Consider the following 24,451-nt stretch of genomic DNA (forward strand, 5'->3'; position numbering starts at 1 on the left):
ACACGTTATTTAAGAACTGAAAGAAGGAGAAAATTGAAAACTTTCTTCGAGGGATCAATAACATATATGTTTTGTTTCCCACGGTCCTGTTACTAATTCAAATCTTAAATCCTGTACTTTGATATTTTGGGCTGAATGTAATGACAGCAAACGTAACAGCTGCCTCAATGCAGGTGAAGGCAGCCCAGAGGGTCCAAGAGGTCAGTGGTCAATTACTGCATAGGGATCAAATCTGCAATCAGAAAATTACTGCATACATGCCTTTATATTACGGTCAAGCGGAGAGTCAGAGCAGTTTCCATAGAAACAACGTAAACAAACTTTACCGTTTGAAGCACAACAAACTCTGAGTGAAAATGGCGCAGAGGTGAGTAGCTTGTTAGCTCTCGAAAATGTCTTTGAATTCTTCAACTGATGTTGTGCTACTTTGATTATTTAGCCTTTTATACTATAATGACATAGTAAATGTCTATAATACAATAAAAAACATTACATTTTTTTTAATATTACATATTTTTTAACGTCATTTAAAGTGCAGTGGTTTTTATTGCTACTGTGGTTGCTAATATTTAAATAATGACAGACTATTTGGTTAGTAAATTCATCTCAAACATGCTAGTTTAGTAGGGCTTCCCAACCTTTCGATGTCCGCGGATCGGTTTCCGTCGTAGAAAAGTGTCACGGATGGGTAAGACGGCGGTATAATTTGGGGGTTCTCACGCCGAGCGGCGGGAGATTGACGGTGTATACGGACATGCGGGGCTAATGGCGTATTTCCGTACATCAATACGGGCAGCTTTCTTTCCAAAACGGCGCGATCCCCTAATAAACGGGACGGCTGGCTCCTCTACCCCCGGTTGTCTGCCGCCCGGTGCAATACTCCGCGCAGACGGTACCGGAACACCGACCGGAAGTTGGGACCCCCTACTGTACAGGGTGGTAGGTAAATTGTTAAGAAAGAATTGGGGCATTACTTTCGGAGTAGGCTAGATGCTTCTAAGTTTATCATTACATCTATTTACATTGTTACACAGGATTAACACTTTCAAATATTCTTAGCTTGGTTAGTGTTAACTCAGTTCTTGGTAGTATTCATCTGGGTATTTATTTGATGTGGAGCACAGTTGTTTCGTATTTGATTCTAGTTATAATTTGGTGACATTACTGTTTAATATGTTATTGCACTTACAGTATCGTGCATTTTACAGTAGATTTTTTTTGCAATCTTGCTCGCTGTTTCTTTTATTCTTTCTTTTTTATATATGTGAACCCTGTAATTATTTATTATAATAATTATAACAATTGTATTTTCTGTATGGTTGAAGAATTTCCAGCTCTTTATTTATTTTATTATCTCTCTTAAGTGCTGGTTAATCTCTCATTTATTCCCCAGAGAGCGAATTGAGAGAGCTGATCGATGGACCAACACCCAACACTGGGAAGCCTGGAACCTGTGGGATGAAGTGATCAACTGGGGAGAAGGTGTGGAGGAGTTCTCACCAGTGACACTCCCCACTGTCCAGGCTGGGGGGGTTAAGGGGGGATTGGGGGGGTCTACTGATTTGGGTAAGGGAGGGGAGAGTGTGGGAAAGGATGGACTGCTAGCCAGCACTAGTATTTCATCTCAAAGTCTTCAGAGTAATTACGGCCTTTCATATGAAGACTGGGAAATTTATAAAACTTGCTACCTTAACAAAAAAAAGAAAGTCAGGAAGGACCGGACAAGCCGGGGGGAGGGTGAGGTAAGGGGGCAGAGTAGTGAGGAATATGTGGAGGTACCAGAGTGGGGAACATTTGAGGGGAAGGCCTCCAGGGTTGTGATGGAGGGGACAGAGGCTGGTATTAGTATAATGGATATGCTAAATGGAGGTGAGGAGAATGTATGTGAGGTGGGAGTGAATGTGGAGGAGGTTAAGGGAGGAGGAGGGAAAAGTAAAGGGAATGCTGTGGAATATGTGGTGTCACAAGTAGGCAGAACTTGGCTAGAACCCATCCAGGAGGAAGACCTTGAGGAAGATGAAGAAACAGATGAGGAGCTTCAGGAAGCAGAAGACACTGATGCTGCCACAGTGGACAGTTGGCAGTGCATGGCGGCATATGTAGCCAGAATATGGCTGCAGACTTTACAGGAAGATGGACCTGAGGAAAATGAAGAAGCTGATGTGGTATTCCAGCAGGCAGAAGATGCTGATGCTACCACACTGGTCAGGTTTCAGTGTATGGTGGCATCTGAAGACAGATCACAGCTACTGACTATACCAGAAGAAGGACCTGAGGAAGAGGACGAGACTGAAGTGATGAAGACAGATAAAACAAAAGAAGATGCTGATGCTGCCGAGAAGATCTACAGTGAAGAAGTATCATTCCATGTGAATGCCGAAGATCTTTCTGAAGATGATACTGAGAAGAGCCACAAGAAGAAGAAGAAGAAGAAGATGAAGTGGTGCTTCTTCTGCTGTCCCCTGCCCTTCAGAAGAAGTAGCAAGAGGCAGTAATTATAAGGTTGTGAATTCAGGTTTACAAATTACTTAAAGCAGTAATATAACTGCATTATTGACACCTTCACAATGCACTGTAATGCATCCATAAATATATTATTGACATGGGTATAAATATTGAAGAAAAAAAAGCATAACACATTATAGCCATGTTTATTATGGATTAATGGCCGATATAATGTATTATGAAGATATTTATTGTGCATATATAGATCAGAGCATTCATAATGCATTATCAAGATAGCTATAATGTGTTATGCCTTTGTATTAATATTTACAGCCGTGTTTTTAATACTTTTATAAATGATTTATAAGGCATTAATTGGGTATTTATTTATTTATTTATTTATTAGTTATATGACTGCTTTAAGTAAAGTTAAGTAAAGTGTTTATTTTCTTTTTCTTAGAATACCCGTGTTAGAACCCTGCATTGGGACTGGGATCCCGCGGGACCCAACGGAAAGTGATACTGTTTAAGTGTTAATGTAGCTATAAGATACGATAGGATAAGATATGCTGAGTTAAAATATAAGATAGGCTAAGACGAAATATATTAATATAAGCTAAGTTGAAATATAATAAGATAAGATAGGTTAAGTTATATGATAAGAGGCTAAGTTAAAATATAATAAGATAGGTTAAGTTAAGATATGACAAGATAGGCTAAGATAAAATATGATAGGCTAAGTTAACATATGATAAGGTAGGCTATGTTAAGATAAGAGATTTGCAATAAAACATATTTACTTTTCAAAATGTGTCTTTGTCATCTTTTCAGTATTGTGTCTGTCTTTGTTTGATAATTTCGAATCGTTAATTTATATCTGAGACTCTCCTAAATGTCATTAAGCAGAGACGGAGGAATGGGAGGAAGGTACGGTTAAGTATAAATGTATAAAATCACAGTGCTACCTTATTTTGACGCAGAGAAAGTAATTTCAGTGTTACTACCACATATGAGTTAATGGCTGCAGATGTTGGTGTTACAAGTGCTGGTAAATAACGCGGTGTAAGTTTAACTCCGGTGTGTTTCTGAAAAACGCACTGCCTTCTGCCTGCTGTCATTCGGCGAACCTGTAGGAGGCTATTCTGGTAACAGGTAAAGTTGTCATTTAACGTAATGCTAACGTGCATTACCTGTTAGTAAGTGTTTTACTATATCACACACCTTACGTCCTTTATAGTTGTAGTCCGGTGCACTCTGTATCCATGCTAACTAGCTAGCTAATGTTAACATGATGCAGTACAGTCTTCCAGCTTGGGGATTCCCACCCCTGTCCACGGCCAGTATTCCGCAGGGGGGTTTGCGGAGGTGTTGGTTGCAAATGCAAACGATCCCTTCATGTTCATGTGTTGTGTTCTAATGTGTAAATAAAAGATAACTATCAAATTCAATGTTTATGTCCTATTATACTAGATAAGACTGTAAAATAGTTTGCCCTGCATATGGATGCCATGCAGTCAGAGTATGATCAAGACAGGGTGTGAGTGTGGAAAAAAGACAAATGTAACAGTATTTGAGGGAAGAGTGAGAAGGAGGGAAATGTAGGGAGAAGGAGGTTCCTCGGAGCTCCGAGATGTGTTTGGCTGTAATAAATCTGGAATATAGCTATATGACATAGTTTTTGATAAAACCAGCATTTATTTTTTAGGTTTGTCGAGCTCCGTCAAATCAATTAGAACGAGTCCATTATGTAACTGGAACCCCTCTCACATGTAAACACAGTGACACGCTAGAGCGTTGGTTTGTTGTCTGAGGCTATGATACTGACCACAAACACATTCTCAAATTTCACTGCACCAATCATAGCATATGCAGGCAGAAAAATGATAGCAAAAAACATTCAGCATTAGACTCTAAAACCGTCTGTAATGTCTGTGTTTATCCAGTGGACCATAAACTAAAATAAGCTTTCCTATTTCAGTTTCTTTTAGATGTTATAAAGTAATAAATAAACAATCATAATAATTAAACCATGTATTACTGACTATCAGACAACTTCAACAAGTTACCAAATGGATGCAAAATCAAAGATATTCATTTGCGCCTGGCACTAACCATGTACTCCTTCACAGTACTAAGCCATAGAAAGGGCCCCAATGAAACCCCTGCATTCCTGCATCGCAGATACTCTAATCTCAGCATTTATAAGATTATATTTGTACTACCTGCCAATTTTTATATTAGATGAGACTAAAAATTGAGAAATATCTATATGCAGAAGTAGTTTTTCCTGATAAGAAGGATAATATCAAGACTGTCAGCATTTACAAATCGAATTATGACATATCTGAGTAGCCCAGACTGTCCGGAAAATGGCTGACTAATGTACATACAGTGTAATAAGCTGATAATCAAATGGATAGAAAAACGCTCAATAATAGACAGGATTCAAAGGGTAAATAAGGTGCATCATGTGGAAGAGAAGTTAGGTGGCGTTGGGGTGCATTGTGAGTTTCATCTGGTAGCTAGAAGGGAACAAACAGGGCTTTGGGGGGGGGGGGGGGGGACTTCTCCGGGGGCTACATCGCTCTACCTTTTATTAAAATGATTTCTTTAAAAAAAAAAAAAAATCTTTTCTCCTTACACTATAATGGCAGGTTTAGGACTAATACAGTACAGTCATAACCAGTGTCAGGGATTCTATGCATTGCTACACAGAGACAAGTCCAGATATTGAGCCCAAGGCTAAAATTGTGGTTTACTTACAAGTGCACTTTGCTGGGCAGTGGGGGTGTTTGTCCTTCTCTGCTCACATTTTCCCCTCTTATCCTGTCTTCTCCTCCGCAGCCCTTCCTCCTTCTCTCTGTTGCTCCTATATTCCCTCCCCTCCAGTCATCTATATTCTCCTTCCTCTGCGGTCTCTCCTCTTCTCCCATTCTTCAGTTATACTGTCTTCTCCGCTCTCCCTGTATCCCTCCTGTCTTCTGGTCCTGTCGTCTCTTCTCCAGTCATCCCCTGCTTCTCAGTCATCTCTGCATCTTTTCTCTCATTTGTTTACTTATTCTTTGATTGTTTGTGTTATTCGTTAACCCACCACCCCATGCTGGATGAGTCTTGATGTTTTTTGAAGTTTTTTTAAAGTTAGGCTTCTTCCTTTGTTTTTGTGCCATATCTTCTGCCCTCTTCTGGTTGCGGCAGTGCATGACACGGGTGGAAAATAGGGTTTTTTACAACACACACATCAAAACCAAAAGGATCAGGAAGGATCAGAATTCCCACTCTCCTTACCAACACTTGGAATTGGAATTGCATATGACTATGGAGAGAATGGTTGGCTATGGTGAAAAAGGTGTGGAAATTTTTACTAATTCACATAAGGGACAGCATAAAGGGTTGTTTAATTCAGTATCAGAGGAATTCATATATTTGTGTGATTATGATAATCACACTATTATAACTTGATTGTACATCTCTTGAATTGAACTAATTACAGTGTCATGTATAACACTGCACTTTTTAATACATTGTTTGGTAGAACAGACTGCAAAACTGTAGTCTCAGTGGAAAGCTGGATGAAATTCCTAGGGTGGCGTAGTCAGCTGTCCACTGAGTCTACAGTTTTGTAGTTCGGTCTGTCGCAGTCTGGCGCAGTTGGCAGGATCATCGTCCTGAGAGCAGAGACGCGTGTTCAGTGTGAATGACTCTTCAGTTGTTTTTCTATTTTTAATTACCTTTTTATTCCTATCCATGTCTTTTTTTCCTTTTGTATGCTCATTATTCAGCCAGTACAGCTGTTTTTATTGTAGTGGAAAACAACAGTGAGTGCCAGTCACTGGCAAATCCCTTGGTTCCCGGTTCCACTCCATCTGTCCTCTGGTGGTCCCCTTGAGCTGTGGACCCCTTTCCAGTGTTCTGCAGCCTGACCCTCCTGAGCCGCACGGAAGTGGAAGTTGGCAAAGTGAGATGTGGCAGTAGGCCTATGCATGCAATTGACTGGAGTATGGAGAGTAAAGCCTTTCGTTTTCTTTAATAAAAGTTCTCCGTGTATTTTCTCATATGCGAGAACATCACAACTGCCACAACACTTGTTGATGTGTAAGTGTGCCCTATTCAAACAATAAAGAGAAACTACATGCAGCACTGAAAAACTATTCCACGGCCAAAAAAAATGTAAACATTCTTTCTATATCAGAAGCTAGTCTCTGACTGAAATTTCTATAAATCTTTATATAAACTGATAGCAATTAAACTAAGAGTGCATGCTTGGATTGTAGTATCTGCATGTACTGTGGAACTAAAAAGAATCATAATCAACATATATAATTATGTAAATGAAAAACAAATACGTTGCATTTTGCTTAATAGTTTTGCACGTTGCCATAATTTATATTTAATTTAAAGTATGAAGCACCCAAGCAAAGTTTATGTTGAAATAATACTCAAGATTCTTAAGTCTTAGCTCTGGCACAGTGGTGGATCTAGAAAATTTTACATGGGGTGGCAAGAGATTTTAACAGAGTGGCATGGAGGTTCAGTGAAAAACCGACTATCATTCAGAATCGTGGAGCTCAGGAACATACTTACACTGAAAAAGTGACAATTTATCTAAGCATTTGGACTCTCATGGTTAAAACAATGCTGATTGTACTTTTCATTATCACTGACCAGTTGTTTTTCTTTGTTGTGCTGTGCAGCAGAATGTTTCACAAACATATCCAAATTAAGAGCCTTTGCACGCTGATTCTCAATGCTCAGCAGAGTTTCCAGGTTCCAATTGGGTGTTCATGCCCAATTGTGCTATTTTGAAAACATAGTTTCGGGTAAATATTAGGAGGTCATGGGTTGCGGATTTTTGGGCTGATTTCATAATGTTATACAGCAGCAGACTGCAAGGGGAAAAATAAACTAATTATTATCAGTGCAAGTGGCTCCTAATCCTGAGTAATGCTGGATCTCTAGCCGCCTAAAGTAAGAGACAGATGCACACGGAAAGCAGGGCTGCCGACTACCATGCATCTGGCATGACTTTCACGCTCTCAGACACTCACGCAAGGAATCTTCCACTATATTATTCCACTATAAGCCTAAATGTAGCTACATCAGAAGCGTTGGTGTAGTTTGCATACCCTACATACCATTTAGAACAGGGGTCACCAACATGGTGCCCACTGGCACCAGGATGCCCCCAAGGACCACATGAGTTACCCACGGACCTGTTCTAAAAATACCACAACTCACCAGTGGGCAGCAACTAAAATTTAATTTTATCTTGTTGCTATTCTTCTTTAATCACATTTGTATTTATATAGATTTGAAAATGACAATATCCAAAAAAGCATTTAAAACGTGTTTATTCTACATGAAGTTTAGATAAGTTTAGGTAAAGTCTGTTCTGGTAGCCTTTGTATGGCTCAGTACCCGTGAAGTAGCTCTCAGTTTCAAAAAGGTTGCTGACCCTTGATATATAGTATACCCCAATCATGGGTGATATATCCTAATCAGTAAAATAACAGTCGGCTAAATTCCGCATAGTGATCTCATTAACTGCGTGTTGTTGCTGAAATACATCACACAGACATCGGGGGAATGTCAAATCATCAGAATATGTAAGATTTATACATTTGGTTAAGTTGAACGCATTTGCTGTTGAATGCAATTCCTATCACATTAACAATTACTGGTTGAAAAATTGCTGTTAGTGTCTTAAATCATACTGCTGTAAAAGTAAAATTTACAACAGAAATCAATATGCTTAGAATATGGGTTAAGATGGAAAATAATTTTTCCATCCCAATCCTAATCATGTTAATGCAAATTTACAGCAGTGTGGATTCTCAGAAAAAAAGGTACTCTGACATAAAGATCAGCAATACAGTGCAAATAACATTTAATTTCACATTTATACAAAAAAAGGACAGGGCATTTCGATGATAAAATCTGTAGTGAACAATAAGTCGCATCAAAACAAAACCTGGAATTCGGTCATGCTACCTTAAGGTTAAACATTACTTTGTGCAAAGTTCCTTGTTCTGAAATAAATACTTTCTGCAATAGCACATCCAACCATATTCACACAGTCTTTATCGTTATTTATTTATTCAGCCGTTTTTTTCTTACTGCCAGCATCTCATAAAAAGGGTCAGCGCTCACAGCAGCAGTGATGCTCTGTATCCACTTGTCCTTCTCCTCAGGGGTTGGCGCCGAGATGCGGTACACCACATGATTGCCCTCTACCAGGCGGCCGTCCGCCTCCGTTTTGCAGGCTTTCATCAGCTGTCTGCTGTTGTTAGGGATGTACAGTTCAAAGCAGTTAGGCTTCCTGAGATCCTTCACCTCACGGATGCTCAGATTCTCCAGCGGAATGATCACCCTGGGTTTCTTATCCGTAGTATGTTTAAAGTAGTAAAGGCAGTTGTCCATCAGGATGAACCACCGCCTTTTCCATGTTTTCACCCGTCCTCCTCCCATTTTGAAGAGCCAACCCTCTCTGTCAGGGTTGAAGAAGGCATTGTTCCCATTGTCTTCAGGAATCTTGAATGGCTCATTCTTTATGCTCTTATAAAGATTTCGGAGGAGATCATCTGGCAGGTTGCCTCCATCATTGATTCCTCGATTCATGGAGATGAACCTGTCCACACTGGGCTTGTCTCACACATTTGGATTATGAAGGCTAGTGTTTAGCATGATTATGGAAAATGAAAGTACATAGCAGGTGTCAATGTTTTGGAAGACTCCAGGATTACATTGACAGTACCTCTGCGCAAAGGCCTCCATCATCCTGTCAATCTTTTGTGCTTCTCCTGGCAGACGGAAACTCCAGAGGAACTGCCTGAGAGCCTGTACCAGGTTGAACCCTGCGAATTCATGAAGCCCAAAAAATGTTTGGAGGACTTGGATATTGAAGTCGTCTCTCTCACCCAGGAAATCCCCAATGGCTGTTTTGTTCAGCCCCTCTCCCTTGTATAGGAGCTGGGCGATGTCCTCAGACGTGTGCCGGAGAAGATTGTTTTGTACCATGAACAGGATACCCTTCTTAGGGTCCATGTTGAATTTCTTTCTTCCCATGGCGACATGCCTATTCTTTTCTAAGATTTGGCTGCGTTTGGTGCTGGATTCAAGGCCCTCCACTTCCATGAGGGCCTCTCTCAGCGCCTCCCGCAGCCTCTGGATCTCCAGCAGAAGGGCTCCTTTCCTCAGCCGGATGTCCTCAAGTTCAGAGTGCTTCTCTGGACTCAGGTCCATGGAGACTGCAGCAGACAGGAAAAGGAGATCGTCAGCGGGTGTGGAGCTCAGCAGGTTGGCCATCTCTGCCAGTTTGGTTGTTGGTTCAACTCCCATGGCAGAGTAATCGTAACATTGTTAAGCCCTTGAGCAAGTCCCTTAGACCCAAGTGCTCTGACCCCAAACTCTCCTCACTTCGGACAAAAGCATATGCTGAATATATGTAATCCCAAAGGGCAGTTACAGAAGACCCCAGGACCGGAGTAACGTGGGAAGCAATTACTGATGCCTGGAAGCTTTGGGGCATGCAAATAAACTGCATCCAAAGGCAAATGGCTAATAAAGAATGCTCTGAATGCCAGGCATTCGTCCAGCAGTGAGATCGTAGAGATAATGAATAAAGATAGAAAGTGTGAATAAAGATAAAACATTTTGATTGTATTTGCGAAGCGATGCTGGATGTGCTGAGCTCGCCGGGAAGGTCATGTGGTCCGCATTCCCTCCCCATGCACACGTGATCAGCTCAATCACACCAAAATTGTCGGTTTGCTGCCCTTCAGGGAAACAATCTAAACGGTGTTACGGGAAAAGTAATCGATGCAAGAGCCAATGATGTTCTCCTGGTGCCTACCCTTGTTTATGTTATCGTTACTGACACAAACAATGATGAACGATAATAAGCATTTACACTGAACAAAAATATAAACGCAACACTCTTGTTTCTGCTCCCATTTTTCATGAGATGGACTTAAAGATCTACAATTCATTCCAGATACACAATATTACCATTTCTCTCAAACATTTCTCACAAATCAGTCTAAATGTGTGATAGTGAGCACTTCTGCTTTGCTGAGATAATCCATCCCACCTCACAGGTGCGCCACATCAAGATGCTGATCTGACATCATGGGTAGTGCACAGGTGTACCTTATACTGCCCACAATAAAAGGCCACCCTGGAATGTGCAGTTTTTTGCTTTATTGGGGGTCTGGGGACTCAGAACCGGTCAGTATCTGGTGTGACCACCATTTGCCTCATGCAATGCAACACATCTTCTTCGCATAGAGTTTATCAGATTGTCAATTGTGGCCTGTGGAATGTTGGTCCACTCCTCTTCAATGGCTGTGCGAAGTTGTTGGATATTAGTGGGAACTGGTACACGCTGTCGTATACGCCGGTCAAGCACATCCCAAACATGCTCAACGGGTGACATGTCCGGTGAGTATGCTGGCCATGCAAGAACTGGGACATTTTCAGCTTCCAAGAACTGTGTACAGATCCTTGCAACATGGGGCCGTGCATTATCTTGCTGAAACCTGAGGTGATGTTCATGGATGTATGGCACAACAATGGGCCTCAGGATCTCATCACGGTATCTCTGTGCATTCAAAATGCCATCAATAAAATGCACCCGTGTTCTTCGTCCATAACAGATGCCTGCCCATACCATAACCCCACCACCACCATGGGCCACTCGATCCACAACATTGACATCAGCAAAGCGCTCACCCACACGACGCCACACACGCTGTCTGCCATCTGCCCTGAACAATGCAAACCGAGATTCATCCGTGAAGAGAACACCTCTCCAACGTGCCAGACGCCATCGAATGTGCGCATTTGCCCACTCAAGTCTGTTACGGCGACGAGCTGGAGTCAGGTCAAGACCCCGATGAGGACGACGAGCATGCAGTTGAGCTTCCCTGAGATGGTTTCTGACAGTTTGTGCAGAAAGTGTTTGGTTATGCAAACCAATTGTTTCAGCAGCTGTCTGAGTGGCTGGTCTCAGACGATCTTGGAGGTGAACCTGCTGGATGTGGAGGTCCTGGGCTGGTGTGGTTACACGTGGTCTGCGGTTGTGAGGCCGGTTGGATGTACTGCCATATTCTCTGAAACGCCTTTGGAGACGGCTTATGGTTGAGAAATGAACATTCAATGCACGAGCAACAGATCTGGTTGACATTCCTGCTGTCCGCATGCCAATTGCACGCTCCCTCAATGCTTGTGGCATCTGTGGCATTTTGCTGTGAGACAAAACTGCACATTCCAGGGTGGCCTTTTATTGTGGGCAGTATAAGGTACACCTGTGCACTACCCATGATGTCAGATCAGCATCTTGATGTGGCACACCTGTGAGGTGGGATGGATTATCTCAGCAAAGCAGAAGTGCTCACTATCACACATTTAGACTGATTTGTGAGAAATGTTTGAGAGGAATGGTAATATTGTGTATCTGGAATGCATTTTAGATTTTTAAGTCCATCTCATGAAAAATGGGAGCAAAAACAAAAGTGTTGCGTTTATATTTTTGTTCAGTGTATAAGCCATGATGACCGCACCATTAACGTGGAGTTGCACTAACGTCTGTTTTTATAGCTAACCAGCAAGTCAACCTCTCACCCTGGTAATGCAACAGCGCCGGTTAAACAATACGTTTACACAGAGTGCTTGTGATCAGTGGCCTATAGTACGAATCAGGGTTACTGGCTTATCGAGGTAACTTGACGGATTTAAGGTACCACAGTTTAAATGAACTTCATATTTGTTCATCGGGATGTCTGAATCGGTGCTAATCAGTACTACGATGCCAGTTATGCAATGTAGTTTTGATAAAACTTTTCTGTCATTTAACATAAGAGGAAAAAAATAATTATACTGTAGTCAAATTGGCTGATATAAAATCGTTTAAAACTGTGACAAATTTTGCCTTTTTTTACAGTGTATACTTCCAGTCACAAGGTAGCAGATACGGATTTCTGAAATAGCAAAGATAAAGGTCAATGATTAATATCCCTCATCTCTTTTAAAACTATAGGTAAGATGCTGTTTTGATATCCTGTCTAGGGTTGGAGTGTAACAGTATTCACGGGAAAGGGGAATGGGATAAAGGGACAAACGGGGTGAGGGCAAGAAGGGAACACCAGTGGACAAAGGGATATTTTTTGTATTTTCATTTTTTTTCATGTATAATACTGAAACTGAACAAATAACCCGGTGCAAAAGACTTTGGGAGTGACCACAGCCAAAATAACAAACAAAATCCCCAACTATCAAGTGCGACCCACAGCTAATCTCACCTAAGTGCAAAAGAAAAGGAAACCAAAAGACAAACACTCCACCTCACTCCCTGACCAAATAAACAGAGTCCAACACACACTTGCAAAACAAAATAGCTAGGGGTGCAACGGATCGCGGTTGATCCGTGATCCGTACGGATTACAACCCACGGTTCGGAACGCACGTGATCCGCGGATTAACTCGTTTTTTAAACTTTTAGATAAATAAAAAAAAAAATAACCGCAGATAAAACAGTGTTTTCTGCTGATATTGCTTAAATAATAAATAATTAATTACACAGAAGTCGTGTTTACGTCAGCGGAACATGTGACTCAGTCAACAACGATGGCTAGCGACGGAACAGAGGAACTCGAAAAGCCTCCCGCATCATTCAAATCTTTTGTATGGGAGCATTTTGGCTTTCCTGTAAAATATAATGATGACGGAAGAAGGGTGGTGGACAAAACAGTTACAGTGTGTAGACACTGTGGCACGAGAAAGCCGTATGAAAGTGGCAATACATCGAGTATGGCCACGCATCTGAAGCGACATCACCCCGGTGTGCAGACAGGATGCAAACCGAAGCAACCACAGCAACAGCTGCTCACCGCTGCATTTAAGTAGCACTTTGCACCAGAATCAGAGCGGGCTAAAGCTATTACCAAATCTATCGGGATGTTTATCGCGGCAGACATGAGGCCATACTCTGTTGTTGAAAACAAGGGTTTTAAAAACCTCCTAAAAGTGCTTGAGCCACGGTACGAAATACCCTCGCGCACACATTTCAGCATGAAGGTCATGCCTGAACTTTACGAACAGGAAAAAAGCAAAATCGTCGCAGACTTATCAGATGCATCCTCTATTTCGATCACCACAGACGGGTGGACATCAAGGGCTACCGAAAGCTACGTGACTGTGACTGCCCATTATATAACAGCGGGATGGGAGATGCAAAGTCCGGTGCTACAGACACGCCCCCTCTATGAGACTCACACAAGCACAAATCTAGCGCAAATCCTGATAGAAGCAGTAGCTGAGTGGAAGTTAAAGAGACACAATGCATGTAGCAATATCCCAGTCACCACAGATAATGCCAGAAACCAAGTAAATGCAGTGACAGAAGCTGGACTAGGGCCACAGATATCTTGCTTTGCACATGTGATAAATTTAACATGCCAAAGAGGAATCTCAGTTAACCAGATGGATCGCCTTCTTGGGAGGATTAGGAAGGTGGTTTCTTTTTTCCACAGAAGTACAACAGCAGCTCATGTCCTTAAAACAAAGCAAGAAATGCTACAGCTACCAGCCCACAAGCTCATACACGACGTCACTACAAGATGGAATTCCACATATGACATGTTGGAGCGCTATCTTGAGCAGCAGGCAGCAGTATACTCTGCACTGACAGAAAAGACACTGAAAAAAAATATCAGAGACATTGTCACCTTGTCTGATGATGATGTGAAAGTAGCAGAGGAGGTCCTTCAGCTCCTCAAACCTCTCAAAACAGTCACAACCCTATTGAGTACTGAAAATGCACCATCTGTGTCCATGATCCTACCTCTGAAAACCAGAATTATACAATCCATGTGTGCAAATGAGGAAGACACCAGCATTACCAGAGATGTTAAGGCTGCCACAAGAGGGGACCTGATTTCCAGATACACCAACCCCCCTGAAATACAAGATTATCTTCACAGATCTACTGCACTTGATCCATGGTTCAAGTCCCTGACTCACATAGAACCAGCCCTACGCGAGAAGACATACACTGATCTCACAACTGAGATTGTGGCTACTGAAGAGGTAAAAAATAATACAGTTATTCATATTATTTAATATTAATATAATTAAGTTATAAAATATTTTAACTTATTTATGTGAATATTTGATCTTAATTTTGAAAATTACCAGCATATGTTATTGATTGCCTATGAAATATATAACAAGAAATATAGTTAAATAACTCAGTAATTTTTTCTGCAGGGTCAAGCCACAGAGCCAACACCCTCTGAAGAAGACACAGGGCCAAATGCATCTCCTCCACAAAAGAAGTCTGCCATAGAAGAGCTTTTTGGGGATACATTTGTGAAAGAGTCAGACACAGAGAAAACTTTTTACAACACAATCAAAGAGGAGGTAGCATCATACAGGGCAGCAAGCAGTTTGCCAGTGGATGGTGGTAATCCGCTGGCGTGGTGGAAACACAATGAGTGTAAATACCCTCACATTGCAAAAATGGCAAGACACTACCTTGCTGTGCCTGGCACTTCAGTTCCTAGTGAGAGGGTATTCTCCACAGCAGGTGACATAGTGACAGCTAAGAGGTCTACTCTCTCCCCAGAGAATGTAGACATCCTCATCTTTTTGAAAAAAAAATTGTCATTATAAGGTTTGGCCTGTTTTCAGTTCTCAGGTTGTTTTTCAATTGTTGCATTGAAGTATTCAAGTATTGAGAATTTTATTTAAAAATTGTATTTATTCAGCTTTTTCAGTTATTTCTTGGTTTTATTTTTGTAATTTATTTTAGTTATTTTTGATAAAACCAAAAGTTCCTTGCCATACTGTTCTTGTAATAAATGAGAAGCAAATTACATTTGACTCCTCCCCTTTTTGCTGATCCGAAAATTGATCCGATCCGTGACTCAAAATCCGTGATATGATCCGAACCGTTAGTTTTGTGATCCGTTGCACCACTAAAAATAGCAGTCACTCCCTATGCAGCAATACAATCACACATACATAACATACACACAAGTCAAAGCAACAAGGGGGCTAGTGAAGACGTAAACCAAAGAAAACCAAGCGGGGAGACAGCAAGCCAAACTGAGGTCGCGGGGGGGACCGGAGCCTGTCCTTGGAACAACAGGCGTAGGCAGGAACCAACCCTGGGCAGGAGTCAACACTCTGCAGGGCGCAAACACTCACAACTCAGATTTGCCAATTAACCTACCCTGCGCACTTTTGGACTGTGGGAGGAAACCGGAGCCCCTGCTGGAAGTCTTTCCCCATTCACCAGATTATATTGCCAGAAGACTGAAAATTAGATATCAAATACTAGAGTGACATAAAAACAAAAAACAAGTTTGCTTGTAATGAGACGCAAAACAGAAGATTATCTCTTTTTATATTTTGAGAAAACATTTTAACATTTATCCAACCGGTCAAATGGTTTAATACTTCATACAGCAGCATTTCTAAACTCATTCCTCAGCACACCAGACAGCTCCACATTTTTGCTCTGTCCCAGATCCCTGCATGCATGAACCAAACAGTCACCTTTTACTGCTGTGCTGAGAGCTTGGACAGAGCAAAACTGTGGATCTTTGCAGTGGGGTCCAAGGACTGGGTTGAGAAACCCTGGCATAGAGGAGACTGCAGTGAAAGCCAAGAAAAAAAGAGATTAGAGAGGAAGGTAAAATGCTTCCATTAGCATGGCAAATAAGCTGCAAGTACAGACCCTGTGCTTCCATTACAAAAAAAAAGCCTGTATGACCCTCCTAAACACACAAGTCAGATTAACTTAACCAGGGGAAATAAGCATAAAACTTGACAAAGACTACAGAACACAAACCAGGACAGACATATAAAACCAAAGCAAAGGCATCAGTGGCACAGCCCACCAGCTTGTGAAAGATGGCTACCTGGCATCATGAATCCCTTAATCAAAAACCTTTGTGATGGCAACTTTACCCCCCAGGACTGATCCCTCCTAAAGACCTCAAGTTTCAATGCAAGGTTTCCGAAAAGTTTTGAAACATTACTCCATGTGACTGCTGTGGTATTGTTCCAGGCAGGGAAAACAACTTAGGAGAAAATTTCCGTGCATGTTGGGTGTTTGTGGTACTGTTGGGCTGAGGGGGTAATTGAGTGACTATTAACCTTTGAAATCCAATTATATTATTTAAACAGGTTAGTAGTTAGACAGTGTGATTTAGATGAGGATAAGGATGTTTTATTGTCATTACAAAACGTGTTCTACATGAAGGGAACAAAATGAGGCACTCAGATCCGGTGTATTAGCAATAATAAAATAAAAATAAAATATGGTAAAAAATTAAAGTAAAATAGAATAAAGACATTAAGATAGATTCCATTAGGAGAATTTAACCATGGATGTAAAGTGAGCAGGCGTGAGTGTAGCAGAGATTACTGAGGTCTGTGTGTAATAAAGTATGTGTGACACTGGCTGAGGAAACAGCAACGTGTGTGTGTGCAAAGTCACAGTAATAACCTGCAGCTCTGAGGGATCTATTGCAGCGAAGCCCTGACATGTAACACTGGTGATGAATAGCAGTGTTAGATATAGGTATAGTGAGGTACTTATAATTATAGTAGGTGTAGGATCAAGGCCTGGATTAGATTTACATACAGGACAAATCTAGGTTACACATACACACACAGGTTACATATAAATTTAAATTTAGGGGCAGTGTGTAGCTCGGTGGGCTTTAAGGAAACACAGACTACACATGGAACAGCAATGACTGAGCTGGGGAACGCAGTGAGGGCAGGCATATTTATACACAGCACACTAATCAGCAACAAAACAGGGGTACAGGGTTAGGATGGAGAACTATAATGGGATACAGGAGAATTAGGAGGGTTACAAAGGGCCAGCAGCGACCCCTGCTGGCATGAGTGGGAGGAGGCATGAAAAAATAAGAGATTACAGATCATGACAGGAGCACCAAGCACAGCAACAGTGGGGTCATGCTCAATTATCACACCACATATATGAGAAAACATTATGAAAAACTGTTCCCAAAAATTGTTCAAACATCAGCATGACCGAAACATACGACTGGTTGTATCTAGGCTACACTGGCACTGAAAGCAGAGTGTAACAAATTCCCAGCTACGACATATATCTGATGATTCAGAAGAAAGACAAGTTGAAGAAACAAAGTGGTTAATTGACTATTGTATAATAATCAAATCACTTCATAATCATGTAATACATAATATGTCACGATGGGAATAGGGACAATCCAAGAGCAGCCTTGTGGGTTTTATTGCTGAACCAAAAGACATGAATAGAACCCAAGAGGAGGAGGAGAGCACAAATAGGAGGGAGGGAGGAAGGAATAAGCAGGAGGAGTCGGGGAGAACCTACTAACACGGGGAGCAGAGAGGGGTCCTCCTCCTTTTTGGGTAAAACTAATTGCTTGTGACATGGTAAGAGGCAACTTCTTTCTTGAGAGAATTTCTTTAAAGGGCAAGACAACCAAAGCTGTAAATCTAACAGGAAAAAATAACCTTTGTAGAATTCTATGTGAAGACCCTCTGGGCCAGGCGCCCTGCCGCTCTGCATTGTTTTCTTTGCATGTACAACTTTGTACTCCATAATTTTAATATTTTATCACGAAGCCTGAAGAGCAATATGAACTATATCTTGCTTTAAGTAAATTGTCTCATCCATTATTAGATTTAAACACAGTCATAATCCACAGCAAACTGCACTTACAGCCTTCATCCTGCTCTTCAGTCTTTGACGTGCTGCATCTAAATGGGGACTCGTCAAAAAGCCAAGTGGAGCTGTCATGAATGAAGGCCTTGTTCAAGCTTCCCCAGCCTGACAGCAGGTTAGTCTCTCATTTGACTAAAGTATATTTAATTTCTACAGAACTTTGCAGGCTCATCTAGGATAGAGAATTTCTGCTGCTGAGCGCATTAGAAGAGATTCTCAGAGGGAGATACGAGTCCTAGGTGCCTGCTGGGTACATATTCAAGACAGAGTTAAGACCGACTTCAATAATTCTTCACTGTCTCCCAGATTACGGGAAAAAATTGTATTTTACTGAAAATTTCATTTATGGAATTTTACCATAGACTTGGTCAACAGCCATGTGGATAAATTTCAGAACTACAGACGGTCTGTGGGTTGGGGGGGACAGGCAGGTTGGCAGGTGGGGGCACACTGAATGCTCCTAGGGGTGTGGTGGGTGTGCTTATATGATTTACAGGAGCCGAGGCTAACAAAGGCACTAAACTGCACAAACAGCCTCCTGTACGAAGTTTTACATGAAAAGGGGCCATGGGCTTGTTGGCACTATGTTTCTTAGCAGACTGACTAATACAGCCAACTGGACCCGTCTACCTCTTCAAAAACATCCATGCAGAGTTTCCTGCCTGTTTCTGACAGCTTTCACTGTTTTTCTTTTTTGCTCCAGTATCTTGACCTTTACAATCTGGAGGATTGCTACCCTCCAACTAGCTGTTTTGGGTCAAAATGGCCCCATCTGCCTTAATTTGCATCATTAATTACAGCATAAATCGATACATTCCAGATGAATTTTTAAGGTAATTTCAACAAAAGCCTGTAAAATTGTTAGTTCTGTTAGGCAGAACTGAAAATATGATGTTAAATGTATCACAGTGCAATTGTATTAAAAATAAATCAATGACTTTGCATGACTATTTTTGCACGACAGATTTAAATTTCATGTTTATAGTTCAATTTTATGTTATATAAACAAAATAATTTTTAATACAGTGCATTTTTTTATTAATTCAACAGCACCCATGTTCAATCCACTTAAGTTTGGAAGGTGTATTGGAAGGTAACGCAGATATTTCTTAAGTGGGCATCCAGAGATATCGTCCCCCCTCCAAGCACCCCTTTTCTCCACTAGTTCTGTATGGAGCTCGACAGGAGGAATGGAGAGGTAGAGAAAGGGGTTAGTCTCACACATAATGTAATGCAAAATAAAGAGTAAATACAAGTGCCATGAAGCAGAATTGAGCTCCAGCAGGCCTCGACTTACAGTAAAGGAATTGTAAGGCAGACATGCTAACAAAACAGCTTTACATTCCCAATTCCAAACCATTAATGGGCAACCTTAGAGTGACAACGACTAAAAAAAACCTTAGCTATAAGCAGGAATGAAACGTTGTGAAAAGTCAAGACTCCACATGAACATGTTCTCCCCTTGCAGAGTCAGATCACGCATTTGAAGTGTTCCCAAGTGTTTGTGTGTTTTAGGTTCCTGTTAGTGAGGGGTCCTTTGCCGTTCTGTCTGACATCCAACAGAAAGTCCACTGTGTCTCTGCAACTGAAGCTGAGTCAGTGTAAGTGTGTGGCTCAGTAGCTCAAGTATTTGGGCTTGTAATCCAAAGTTTGCTGGTTTAAATCCAGCTTCAGATGGAGAACTGTATGTTTATGGGCCATTGAGTTATGAAAAATAATCAATGTAGTGAATCACTATATTCTCAAATTACTTGTACTTTTATGAACAACACCGTTTATTAAACAAACAAATCTACATTGGCAGAATGAAGAATTAAAAATGAAAATAAACTATCATTTAAGATACTGTGGAAAACTGAATATACAATATTTGTAAATTGAAGGAAGAGTCCATTAACTTAAAACCGTTTTTTGGTGGATTCTTTTTTTTTTTACAGTGTATGACGCGCTTGAATTCACTGAGCTCAAGTGTATGTGAAAATGAATATATTTACATCTAGTATGTTTCATGGCTTCACTGTATTTCCCTGTGCAATGATCAGTTTCATCTAACTGGTGATGTTAAAGGCAGAGCTGAAATTTAGTTTAGTCATGAACTCAAAATTTAATTGAGTAGGTATTCTGTACAACCAGACGGAACTGCTGGTTGGGCTGGTCATCACCTGCTTTTTCTAAGTGAGGTCAAAATGTAAAGTTTCAAATTGCACAATATATATTAATCTGTTTTTAATGTTTTTACAAAATATTTTTTATGTGTTTGCATCTTATATTTTGTATAATGGGCTTGTACATTTGATTCTTCCTTGATTTCGGTGTAATGAAGTGTAACTAGTGAAAAAGAGAGAAGCTTTTGGGAAGCATTATTGAGCTGATTGTCCAGAGTCACTTGGGTGATAATTAAGGTCAATATAAATCACCTATTACCCACTGTAACCCTTTGTATTCCCCCCGCACACTCTGTTAACAAAATAAGAGGGTTGAAGTTAAATCAGGTTAAAAAGGTAAATTTGATCATCCGCCTATCGCGGAAGATGCGTTCCAGACCCATCAGCGATAGGTGAAAATCCACGATACAGAAGTTTTTTTGAAGTTTAAGCCTTAAAATACCCCTCCCACATGCTTTAAACACATGTAAACTCATTAAAACAACACATATATCTGTATGTCGGGCTAAGGATATGAGTGACATAATAAAATTAAATAAAAATGAAATAATAATATGTAATATATATATACACATACACAACTTTCTCTCTATATATGTAATGGAATATATAAAAATAAAAACATATATGGCTCTTACACATTCTTTTCATCCTTCTTCATGTAGCGTACTGTTGATTCATTCAAGCCATAATGGCGAACGCCGTCCGCATAACGCTTTCCTTCCCGAAGCACATCCAGAAGTTTTACCTTCTCCTGAATGGTCAACGTCTTCCATCGTAGGGCTTAGAACAAAACGAAAACAATCGGACCACAAACAATGTACGGGATACGCAGAAAATCGTGAGGCGTCGGAGAAAAATCTGTGATTTAGTGGGGGAATCGCTGTAATTTGAAATCTGCCAATCCTGGTTTTCAGCACCATGGACAGAAACCTGTCGTTTATAGGGACCTATTATGCCCATTTTCACTGTTCATAATTGGATTTTTATGGTCTGCTAGAATAGATTCACCCTTTTAATAGATGATATCCTAGAATCCAATATATTATTGCAGGGCTGTTTTCATTTGATATTAACCAAACGTGATATATTTATTTTTACTTTTGATATCTCATCCTTTTCCCCTTATCTGATAAGAGCCGCTGTCCGCTGAGACAAGCTGGTGTGTTTTTACTGCTCATTGAAAAGTGGGTGGTGCGGACATTGTGTATTACATCACACTCTGAGACAGTCACTGATTGGTGGGCTCTGAGGGGGCGGTGTGACCTGAAAATCATCCATCAATCAACCCAGGATGGGGGGACAGGCAAGTGTAAGGCAACAGTGCTAACCACTGCACCGCTCCTGAAAATCATGAACCATTTTAAATGTTGAAGTTTTTTTGAAATATTTATTAAATTTAAATATTTATTAAATCAAAACATTGAGCAGTATACATGATATAGCGACTCATTAATGAATAAACAATATAATAAGATTCAATTTTGCTTTCACTACTTAAAGCGCCAGAACAACGCATTTGAAAAAATCAACAGCTATATCTCTTACCAGAAATCAGGAACAGGTTAAGAAGATCCACAGACTTCATCGCGAGCAATTTAATATACGAACTATTTCCTTCTACCCAACTCCACACACCAATAATATCACTGCGCAGCAGATATCGCCAGGGAGCTCGCGCTTGTGTCTAATGCGAAGTGATACGAGTAGTGTACTTCGATAGAAGCCCGACATTTCTACGGCTGATATTTCCAAATCTGAACAACTCCCAGCACAACTTTGAAGAATAGATAGCATTAAAGCCCCTCTAAAATATCTTTTTATAGTTTTGGGGTGAACCTCCCATTTAAACGAAGTACATCGTGGTGCTCATGAATTTGAAAGCCTAGATGCCATATCTCGCTTTTCCACAACGTGTCAGCAGCGCCACCATCTTGGAGCGATAATTAGACATAAACAAGCAACATGTCAGGGTGTAGATGGAAAGATCTTTTGGCCATAACTTCTTTACTAATTAACGCATTTATATCTTACAATTATGTAGAATAAATAAAAAAGCCCACCACCCAAATTTATGTAGTACTGCTGATAGTACTCTCAACGAAAACTAATCATGTTAGCATCCCGTCAGTGTCACAGGCTAGTAAACATTTTATGTATTTTATTTGACCGTACCGCAGATTTTTTTACCTGTGAAATGTGGTTCCCTGTTTTCTAGTTTTAACATTCCTCATGTTGTTGCAGTTTCGAAAATAGTCGGTTCACTAAGAGATATCACTCCTCTATTTCACAATTGCCGCGCCAATATGGCGTATCGCCCAACGAGGCATCCAGGCTTTCAAATCTATGGCGATGCTACCTACGCTACTACCCGTCACATGACACAGGAGCTACCGAATACCCGCCAATCGGGAGCCGGCTAGATCAACCACGCCCACCCGTCACATAGAGAAGAGTGAGGCGAAAGAAGCCAATCAGTTTAAAAATGTCACCATTAATGCGGTATTTAGTAGTCCGGAGATATTTTACTTTAAGCAAGGCACAAAATAAAGTTGTAGTATTTGTAATAAAATTTGAAGATTAGCCATCCCCAAGGAGCTGACAGGAAAGCCAGGTACAGGTTTAGTCCTCCTTAATCAGCTTGTTGGTTACTAAATGTCGGGAAATAAGGTTGCCTTTTCCTATGATGTTTTTTTTTCAGTTAAATTGACATTAAACAAAGTAATCTGAGACCTGAGATATAACATTGGCAACTATGGTCATTTTTTACAATCATGGATATTTTAACATTGAGGACGTGTGTCTCATGTCATTTTCACATAGAGAGAGTTTAATTGTTTTTATCTGTGTATGTGTGTCAACATATATCTATTTCGTTATGTCACTCAAATGTATGATTAGTATCGACATTTCGGTAGACTCCTATGTTGTAATAAAACTGTATGGTCCTCTGGGAGTTGGGCAGTAGAAAGGAAATGTAAAGTATCAATAAGAAATACTATTAATGAAGTAGCCGCCCTATCCTTTTACTTTGTATGGAGTGTGCATACAAGACACAACTAATGCAGTTGTACTGTTATGTATATAATTTAAAAGGTATACTTGCCAGCAAAAGATTGAGTTAATAAAATTAAATGAAAAGTATTAAGACCCCTTGTCATTCATAGTATTATATACTTCTTAATTTTACAAAGACTTTTTTCCTATCATATTTTTAAGTTTTTGAAGTTGATAATCTGGAAAACTGCTGCCTGGGATCAACTATCCATTCTTGACTCTTGGAATAGGAATTGAAGTCGAATAAAACAGCCTTACAGCACCCTCTTGTGACATACAGTAATATGGAAAACAGAACAATTACTAACTGAACGCAGCATCCCCCCTTGACTTATGTATTCTTCTTCCTGCAGCAGCACTGTAATCTATAAAAGACACGCCTTACCTGAAACATTTATTCCTATAAGGTCACTACACCCCAGAAAAAACAATAATGTAAGTTCAACAAAAAACATTGTGCTTGTGCCTTCCTGTAAGTGCACAACCTTTTCACTATGAACTGCCTGTTTTGCTTCCAACAGAAATCAATTACAATTAGAAATGTTCCATTCACTGAGGACCACAGTAAGAGGATCTATGAACAACTGTTATATATTTTACACTGAATCTATCTTTTCCTTTAAGGTATCTCTTTCTAACCAGAAAATCACGGTCAGAACATGCATTTCATTTCTTTGTTTAATTCTGTGAAGTTCTATAGTCCTTGAGCCGATGATGGTTTGTGTGCCCTGGCTGCACAGCTTCCAGTTCCTTAGGCCATTCCAAGCTCAACTGTTCTTTCAGGACCAGTCTTTGGCAGGGCTGGAAATTTGGGAAGTCCACTGGGTACTGAGGCCAAATGGGCAGCATGCCATGCTTTCCCGTCAGCCAGGATGGGTCTCGATGGGTGCAGAGAATTTCTGATGCCCTTTTTGCACATGCGCTGGTTTCCACAGCCGCACTCTGTGCCCTTCTCTGAATGAGGGAGTGCGAGCTCCCTGTCTTGCATCACAGTACTGTTTCATGTGAGATTGGCAAAGAGACACCCAACAATGCACTT

This window comes from Brienomyrus brachyistius, unplaced genomic scaffold (genome assembly GCF_023856365.1).
Source record: "Brienomyrus brachyistius isolate T26 unplaced genomic scaffold, BBRACH_0.4 scaffold92, whole genome shotgun sequence".
Classification (NCBI taxonomy): Eukaryota; Metazoa; Chordata; class Actinopteri; order Osteoglossiformes; family Mormyridae; genus Brienomyrus; species Brienomyrus brachyistius.